Source organism: Sceloporus undulatus, chromosome 1, assembly GCF_019175285.1.
Source record: "Sceloporus undulatus isolate JIND9_A2432 ecotype Alabama chromosome 1, SceUnd_v1.1, whole genome shotgun sequence".
NCBI classification, from domain to species: domain Eukaryota; kingdom Metazoa; phylum Chordata; class Lepidosauria; order Squamata; family Phrynosomatidae; genus Sceloporus; species Sceloporus undulatus.
The window spans coordinates 260,465,002-260,473,650 of NC_056522.1; the positions used below are offsets into that span (position 1 = coordinate 260,465,002).

Genomic DNA, 8,649 nt, shown 5'->3' on the forward strand with positions numbered 1-8,649 from the left:
AAGCTGCTTCGGGTCTCTTTGGAGGTATGCTGTTTAAATGATGCATGCATCCTAAGAATCCGGAAGCTGCACCAAAGCTGCACTCCAGTTCTTAGGAATGGAGTGTGGCTTTGGCGCGACCTCCGGACTCTTAGGACCCATGCATCATTTAAACAGCATACCTCCAAAGAGACCCGAAGCAGCTTTATTTTGGCAGTCTGTAACAGAACATAGTTTCTTTCTGTGCATATAGAAGTGCTTCTCCTAATTTACTCACAGGCAACGCCATCTGGCACCCTTTCTCTGGTTCCTTGCTGAGATAGTTAAATGTAAATGGAACCAGGAGCATTGCCATTGGGAACCATATAAACCTCGAGCCAACTCAGCTGTGATTCTTATATCTGGAGGCTGAATAATTAAAACCTGGATCTATTACACAAACTACAACTGTGTGTGTACATGTGAGCCTGTTCTAAATGCTGTCATTTTGTAATTGTAATATCACAGGCTCCAAATTTCCTGCTCTCTCCTTTCCATCCCCATCCCAGCTATGGTTCACAACCTGAACCAAGTTGGTCTGCTCACTGACATTGATTTGGAGGTTATGCTTCAGTCTGTGCACAGATTTGGTGGATTTTCTTTCCCGTTTGTTCTGAACAGAAAATAAAGTTCTTATTTCCATATTGGGTGCAGAGAGAGCTGTTGAGCTGTACTACAGAATAAAGACATTATGAAAACAAAGAGCCCTTTTCTCCATATAAGGGAGGCAAACAGGTTTGAATTTAAGACATTAACTTCATATGCTCATATTGTGAACACTTAACTACACACGGGGGAAAGAAACAGGCCAAAAAGCACAGCTAGGCTTTAAAAGCATCAGGTAAAGAGATCAGAAGTTCTGCAAAATTCTCTTGAAGTCTTCCCTCTGGTACAATGCCTTAGAAATGCTTAAAAAGCCAGTTCAGCAAATGTTATTTCCCCCATGTTGCCAACAATCCCATTTTGCTCCAGGGCTTGAACTTTCCAGGGCTTGGGTAAAGCATGCTCCTGTACCATATATAGACATAGAAATTGAGAAAATGGATACAGAGGGAACTCATGCAGATACTTGAGCTATTCTGAGTTCTAGAACCTTGGTGCTGTTTTGCCATTAAGCTAAATCAGGCTCTTTGTCTGGAACAGACAAAGATGGGATGAAACACATGGCCCAATGGGGTGGCTTAGAGCTGCCCCATTTAGGCTGGGTGGGGGCCACAGCAAAAGATGCGCAGCCCCAATCCAGCAAGCTTCCATCCCTAATAGGAATGGAAAAAAATTGTTTCTGTTTGGGGTGGAAAAAAAGCTATCTCTTTGGCTCTGGAGCCAGCTTTTCTCCAGCTCTGGGTGTGTGTGATGTTCAAACACCACGCCCCCAAGTTACCCTGAACCCGCTCGGCATGTAATCACCTGTGTGACTTCAGGGGCTTGGCGCATGCAAACACCATGCCCCCAAGCTGGCTTGAATCTGGCTGAAGCTGCCCATATTTTCCGGCCCTAAGATAGTGGCATCAGGTTATCACTCACTCATTACTATTAGTGTGCTTGCATTTAATGATAATAGCATCCTGGAAGTGATGAGGAATCAGTAAAATATATCAGATTGCTAGGTTAGACTATTGTAAACAACACTTTGTAGGCTAATGGAGGCAGCAAATATAGTGTATATCTGTGTACCGTGCAGGTAATGAGTCTGACAGTTTGCAGAGTTCACGAGGCCATGCTGGTTGTTGGACTCTGCCTTTAGCTCCAGCCACACACGAAGAGGAGTGATTTCATCTGGGAAATGGTGAAGTCTATAGTTTTAGAGGTTGTAGCCACTGAAGGAACTATCTTCCATATTAAGTTTAAAAGTTTCAAAGCTCTTGCAAATGAGAATTCGAATAAAGTAGGGTTCACTGTTGCTGGCACTTTCTGTTGAATATACTTGCAAGGTTCTTTGCAGTTCTTCATGTTAATCTGGCAATCTGGCCTGGTTTTGCTTCACGGGGAAGCTGCAGCCTCCAGACCGCGGGACTTTTCCACAGAACAAAAAGAACCCACAAAAAGCAGGTTCTTCTTGTGGTGCCATTATGATGCCGCAGTGCACCAACAGCGCACTCGCAACATAAATAGCAGCACCCATCTGTACAGGGCGCTGCCATTTTGATGTACGGAATACGTGCTAGGGTTGCGGGGCATCTGTAAGTGACGCCCCGAGGCAACCCTAGCATATCATCAAGACGTGCCACGAGGCCTGTCTGTACTGGGCCTATGTCAAATAACCCTAACCACTGTCCATGGTGTCTGAGGCTTCTGGCAGTTGTAGTACAACATAACTGGAGGAGAAAAGGTTGAGAACCCCTGGACTTGATTATATACATATTATACACAATCCACCCCACACTCTCAGAATAACTGGGAAGAACGTGTTAGAACATGTTCCAACTAAGCTCACATCAACTTCTCAGAGAGCTTTTACAGTAGTCACCCCAAAACTATGGAACGATCTCCTGAAAGAGATCCGTCTTATTACCTCCTTGGAGTCATTCAAGAGGGCACTTATGACGGATCTCTTCCAGCGAGCTTATCCACGTGACCTTTTGTAATTTCTTCTTCGTGGTCTCTGCGAATCACACAAATGGGTTTACTCTGCACCTGCTCAGGAATACTCGGAAACTTCTAGAATCTCTGGGCAGAATAAGATGTATCTTTCTGCAACTTTTTGGCGGTAGCTCCGCCCACCCCTATATAAGGCCCCTAGTGGCCCGCTCTTCTTCAGTTCCTTCATTCTGCCGCGCTAAGCAGCTCGAGGAACTTCGCTCGCTATTGCACAAAAATTGAATCTCTGGAAAACTGACCTTCGGTACGAACTGACCAATCTCACGGACTTCCCTTCAAATAGACTGACCACTGGCATTGAATTCGGACTTGACTCGGTAACGTTTAACCAACCTTACGGATCTGATTTGGCCAAGACCCTTCATGGAGGATCTAATGGCCTCCTTTAAGAGGTGCACCAATTGTGAGGTGAAAATCCCCATGGCCGATGGCCATGATAAATGTGTCCTTTGTCTGGGGGAGGCTCACATTCCATCCGACTGCCCCCACTGCAAAGCCATGTCCACTCAGGCTCTTAAAAACCGGGACCAGACCCTGAAGGCAGCCCTCTACGATAAAGTTTTGGGGCAGCCCGCCACTTCTGCTACTTTGGGGGAAGGAGATGGGAAGCCCTCCAAGGCTCCTAAAAAGAAGCAGGGCTAAAAACAACGAGCCCCTAAAGCCTCCGCAGCAGACCAGGGTTCTAAGAGGGCCCGCTCGGCTTCACCTCCGGCCAAGATCCGCCGCAAGGGATCCCCGAGCACGGTCTCCGTCCCCCCACCAGACACGAGGCCTTCCACGGTCCCATCTCCAGAGCCCAGGTCAACGGCGACGCCAATTACGCCTGTGCCTGTGGAACCCGTCCCGGTCCCGCTGGAGCCAAGAATTCTCATCTCCAGCCACCTCTCCATACCCGCGGAGGACATACAGATTGTGGACCTGGATCATTCTTCTGAGTCCGAAGGAGAGATCCCCGATTCGGACATCCCGCTTTCTCCACAAAGGGCTAGACCTAGATCCCGCTCTCCTACACGGGACAGGTCCCGGAGGCGATCCCGGTCCCTGCGGCGGGACAAGCCTCGCACCCACTCTCCTCTCCGCAAGGACCGAGCCACTCTTGGTACGGAGGCAGATGAGGCGTCCGCCTATGACTTACCACACAAGGAATTTCCAGATGGAGATCTGTTGGAGTCTTACCCAGATCTTATTTATAATCATCATTCGGGCCAATACCTATTGCCAGTGGCGGCCTCCCATCTTTGTCGCAACCTTCCGGGACCCACCAGGACCAGACCGACAACCTCCCACCAACCTGACACGGCTTTGGACGATGACACCCGGTCCAGACTTCCTTCCATGCCTAGGAGAGATCCGTCTCCAGCTGGAGCCCGTTTGAGCCGATCTCGCTCAAGATCCCACTCACGTTCCTGCTCGGAATCTCCCATGTCGGACACGGAGACCCCGTTGTCCTTTGTAGAGCCCGCAGTGCCCTCGCCTACTGATGACGTCAAGGCATTCGCAAACCGCATTATCAGGATGGCTGACGCCCTCAAATTGGAAGTCGCCCATCCCGACGATGATGCCCTCGATCCCGTTGAAAGGAGGATCCATGGGTCAGCACCAGCACCTCCGGCTCTAGCATATCTTCCCTCTCTGGAAAAGATAGCGAAGAGGTCTTGGGAGACGCCAGCTACCATTGCATCCACTTCTTGCAAGATCGAGAACTTATACAGAGTGACACCATCAGCACCATCCTGGCTCTCCAACCATCCCAAACCAAATTCGGCCATAGTGGAGGGGGCACAGACAACTTTCACCCCATGCCCGTCTTCTTCTCCTATTGACAGAGACAGCAAAAAGCTGGATGGCCTTGCAAAAAAGTTTTACGCCTGAGCTGCCTTGGATCTGAAAATAGCCAATTACGCGGCCTGTATGGGAGCATACATTCAGCTATTGACGGAGAAGATGGATCCAACCATCAACGGACTCCCAGATGACAGACGCCGGATGATGATTGCACTCCGCAATGAAATCCACCTGATGGCAGGCCAACAGATTATATCTGCTAGGCACTCAACAGACTGCGCGTCCAAGGTGCTATCTGGGTCTATAGCTCTGCGCCGCTACGCCTGGCTCCGAGCGTCTGAGCTTACCCCGCACGCTAAGGCAGCTATAGAAGATATGCCCTTCGATAACTCTGGGCTATTTAATAAAGAGACCGACGAAAAGCTTAATTTCCGGTACCGGATGAAAACCGCAGCCAGGAGGCACGGCATGTTGGCTTCGTCGTCAAAATCACCACGCCAGAGATACGGTATGCACCGACCTTGGTACCCCCCGGCACAGTACTGGTATCAACCTCAGGAGCGTTCCTACCAGTCCACGGAGAGGGCACCTCACACTCGCCCTACCCACTCTCCTTCTGCTCCCCCTGACCAACAGCAGCCTTCGCAGTCTAAGTTTCACCAGGGCTGCACGAAAAAAGATGCCCGTGGCAAAAGGAGGTTCTGAAGTTCCTCTGCGCACCTCGTCACCAGTTTTAGTGATAGACTAAGACCCTTTTTCAACACCTGGGCATCTATCACTACAGACTCTTGGGCGCTTACCATCGTCCATAGGGGTTATGCCCTTGAGTTTTCTGAACTCCCGCCCACCGGAGTTTTTATTTCCACTGTCCCCTCGGACACCCTTCTCGACGAAGTGCGCACACTCCTGTATAAAGGCACCATCGAACCCGTGCACCCCTCTCGGGTTCGATACTGCTTTTTCTCTAGATACTTTACCGTCTCCAAGAGAGACTCGGGTCTTAGACGGGGCCTGAATTCTTTTATTGTTTGCAAGCGTTTTCACATGGTAACTCTTGCCTCTATTTTACCACCTTTGCAGAAGGACACATGGTTCGTAACGTTGGACTTGAAAGACGCATATTTCCACATTTCAATAAGGGAGGATCACCGCAGATTCCTGGCATTCGCAGTCGGATCCAAGATCTTTCAGTACAAGGTTCTTCCCTTTGGCCTCTCCACAGCCCCACGGGTCTTTACAAAGTGCATGACACCCGTGATAGCATATCTCCATCAAAGAGGGATAAATGTCTTCCCCTACTTGGACGACTGGCTCTTCACCGCAGCGTGACAGGAGACCCTCCTTCGGGATATCGAGTTCTCTCTTTCCCTTCTCAACGCGTTGGGGCTTCAGGTCAATTTCGAGAAGTCAAACTTCATTCCGTCCAAGTGCATGGACTTTCTGGGGACCACGCTAGATTCAAGGCAGCAGAAAGCTTTCCTCCCACAGGCAAGGTTCCAAGCACTCTGTGCGGCGATTCTCCCTTGCATCCGTCAAAGACGTCTACAGGCGCGACATGTCCAGGTCGCGATGGGACATTTAGCCTCCACTACTTTCGTTACCCCGTGGGCACGACTTCGTCTAAGGCCGCTTCAGTCCTGGTTCCTGTCCGTGTTCGACCCCATACAGGATTCCCCAGCCAAGACGCTCACCGTTCCAAGAAAGGTACAACGATCTCTACAGTGGTGGCTCCGACCAGACAATGTTTGCTCCGGCATGCCCTTCCTACCTCCTCGACCAGAGATTACTCTCACCACGGACGCGTCCCTTCAAGGCTGGGGCGCTCACACTTTAGACCTCACTATAAAAGACAAATGGACAATTGCAGAGAAAGCTCTCCACATCAACATATTGGAGATGCTTGCTGTAGAAAAGGCCCTCAGGGCTTTCCAGAACGTTCTCACCAACAAGGTAATGCTCCTACTGACGGCCAATACTACCGTCATGTACTACCTGAACAAACAAGGTGGTACAAGGTCCAAGACATTGCTGTCAGTAACCCTTCGGATCTGGGAGTGGTGCATTCTCCACAAAATACTACTACAATGCATCCACCTCCCGGGAGATCAAAATTGCCTGGCCGACCAGCTCAGCAGGATGCCAACTACCTGTCACAAATGGAGACTGCATCCGGATGTGACCAATCTCCTGTTTTCCTGATGGGGAGAGCCTCAGATGGACTTGTTCGCTTCACACCTCAACACTCACAGCCCATCGTTCTGTTCTTAGACCCAGGCACCGAGTTCGAAGGGAGATGCCTTCCAGTTCGAGTGGGACCAGGGACTGCTATACGCCTTTCCCCCATTCCCGTTGATCACGAGGGTACTGTCAAAAATGCTGACGGATCACTCCAACGCGATCCTCATCACACCGTGGTGGCTCAGATAACCGTGGTTTGCCCCACTTCTCCGACTCTCGAAGGATCACGTCCGCCTCGACTCTTGTCACTACACGACGGTCAAGTTCTCCATCCCGAGATGCATTCTCTCCCATTGGTGGCATGGAGGATACAGTCTTAATAGCCCTGCCGGCAAATGTCCGTACCATGATACTAGCAGCACAGAAGCCTGCTACACAAAGATCTTACAAATACAAGTGGGATAAATTTCTCAAATTTCTTCAGGACAGACATACCTCTCCCTCACAAGTCTCAATCCCGACGGTCCTGGACTTTCTTATGACCTTGACAGAGGCAGGTCTTTCATTGAGCTCTATAAAGTGCTACCTCTCTGCCATATCCTCCCACTATCTGTTTGATGGCAAGCCTTCTCTTTTTGGTGACCCCCTTATAAGAAGATTTCTTAAGGGATTCAACAATCTACACCCTCCAGCCTGCAACCCGACGCTGGCTTGGAGCTTGGAGGTGGTTCTATCCCAGTTAACCTCCAAACCGTTCGAGCCCATGGCTACCATAGACTTGAGACTCTTAACGTGGAAGACAGCCTTCTTGGTGGCCATCACATCCGCTTGCCGTGCCGGAGAATTGTGCGCCTTGCGAGCCGACCAGCCCTTTCTATGCTTTCATAAGGACAAGGTAGTACTCCATACTGACATCACCTTCTTACCCAAGGTAGTGTCGGCCTTTCATATTAACCAGGACATTGTTCTACCCACCTTGGCTCCGAACCCGACCACGGACGCCGAGCACCAACTCCATGCCCTTGACATTCGGAGGGCGCTGGCTTTTTATTTGGACAGAACATCGGGGACAAGGCAGTCACAGAGACTTTTTGTCTGTTATTCTGAAGCTAAGAAAGGTATGCCAGTGTCAGCCCAAAGGTTTTCGAAGTGGGTGGTCAATACCATCCGCTTATGTTATGAGCTGGCTGGCAAAACTGTACCTGGGGGGATTCGTGCCCATGCAACTCGGGCGGTAGCCACATCCTCTGCCTTTTTGACTGGGATCCCGTTGGAGGATGTGTGTAGGGCTGCTATCTGGTCACAACCGCTAACTTTCATTAGACATTACAGGTTGGACACAAGGGCCAGACAGGAGGCAGCCTTTGGGAGGGCAGTGTTACTTTCCGCCATGCGTTCGGTTTCTTAATGTGTTAATAAAGGACACTGGTTTAGTTTAACATTTTATTGTTATTATTGCTGATTGATAGTACATTGATTATTTAAGAATGCTATTGACACTCCCTCCTCCACTGAATTCAGCTTGCTAGTCTACCCATTTGTGTGATTCGCAGAGACCACGAAGAAGAAGGACAGGTTGCTTACCTGTAACTGTGTTTCTTCGAGTGGTCATCTGCAAATTCACACAAACCCGCCCATCCTTCCCTCAGTGTCTCGCTCATTAAAACACTCGCTGTCGCGCTGTTGCGGCTCATTCGGAACTGAGGAAGAGCGGGCCACTAGGGGCCTTATATAGGGGTGGGCGGAGCTACCGCCAAAAAGTTGCAGAAAGATACATCTTATTCTGCCCAGAGATTCTAGAAGTTTTCAAATATTCCTGCGCAGGCGCAGAGTAAACCCATTTGTGTGAATTCGCAGATGACCACTCGAAGAAACACAGTTACAGGTAAGCAGCCTGTCCATCACCATTATACCATTCGACAAATCATTGCATTACCTCTCAACAAGGATTTAGTTTCTAGATTAATTGTACTATTTTATTGATCTATTTTATACTGATGTATGTGTTTTTAACTGATTATAATCCCACCTCAATCCATCTGGGAGAGGTGGGAAAATACAAATAAACTA

At 49.4% G+C, this 8,649-nt stretch overlaps 1 protein-coding gene across 2 annotated transcripts in view; it reads left to right on the plus strand.

The window, feature by feature from the left end:
* B4GALNT4 (beta-1,4-N-acetyl-galactosaminyltransferase 4) overlaps positions 1-8,649 on the plus strand; it is a 256,577-nt gene that overhangs the window by 179,050 nt on the left and 68,878 nt on the right. The gene's annotated exons all lie outside the window — the stretch shown is intronic.